The sequence below is a fragment of the Fukomys damarensis genome, unplaced genomic scaffold, assembly GCF_012274545.1.
Source record: "Fukomys damarensis isolate Sample0158 unplaced genomic scaffold, DMR_v1.0_HiC HiC_scaffold_4, whole genome shotgun sequence".
In the NCBI taxonomy this organism is placed as follows: Eukaryota; Metazoa; Chordata; class Mammalia; order Rodentia; family Bathyergidae; genus Fukomys; species Fukomys damarensis.
The window spans coordinates 62,896,383-62,897,048 of record NW_022900916.1 but is presented as its reverse complement, the minus strand read 5'-3'; the positions used below and the strand labels follow the sequence as shown (position 1 = coordinate 62,897,048).

Genomic DNA, 666 nt, shown 5'->3' with positions numbered 1-666 from the left:
GCCGTTGAGGAGCTGGGATCCTGAAATATTATTAAAATATCGTGCAGAATGCATAAACTACAAGGAGAAAGAAAACTGACGTTACTCCAGATGTTTTAGTATACCAGGGGCATCCATGAATATTAACAACCCTTCCCAAAATTCCATATCAGGTCGGAGAGAATAGGTAATCGTTCTAGGTCACTAAAGCTAGAAAGTTAAAATGTTCTGGCTTTGTCCTCAGCGCAGCTTCCTAAATTCAGGCTCCTTTCAGAACGTCGTTACTGATGGAAGGTCCGCAGAGCGGTGGGAGGGGAGCAAGTTTTGAGTAGGTAACATTTTCCAGTCAAGACACAAGGAAACAAAGAAAGCGCAAGAGCTATTTGTGCCTGACGTGGGCCTTAAAGGGTGAACTCGAAATTGGGCGGGAACCAATGTGGTGAAGGAGGGGCTCTTAGAGCATGGAAGTGAGGATCCAAAGGTCTTGAATCGAGGAGTTGAAACACTATTGTCGGGTGGGTTTTTTCCTCCCCCTCATCTTTTCCGCTGGAGCTTTTCAAAAAGGGTTCGCCAATTTTACCATTAGACGTCCGTTATTTGTAAATACAAAGGCGGCGTTCCAGCCTGGGTCCTGGACCCGGAGGCTGCCCCGGGGAGCGTGGGCCAGCCCGCTCCCGCCCGCCGGGT

At 48.6% G+C, this 666-nt stretch overlaps 1 protein-coding gene across 1 annotated transcript in view; it reads left to right on the top strand.

Annotated features, from left to right (window-relative positions):
* The first annotated feature begins 450 nt into the window (after positions 1 to 450).
* The window catches only part of Akap9 (A-kinase anchoring protein 9), a 158,155-nt gene continuing 157,939 nt past the window's right edge, over positions 451 to 666 (top strand). The window contains exon 1 of the mRNA XM_010603485.3: positions 451 to 664. The gene's annotated coding sequence lies outside the window, so the exon portion shown is untranslated. The remainder of the gene's footprint in view (positions 665 to 666) is intronic.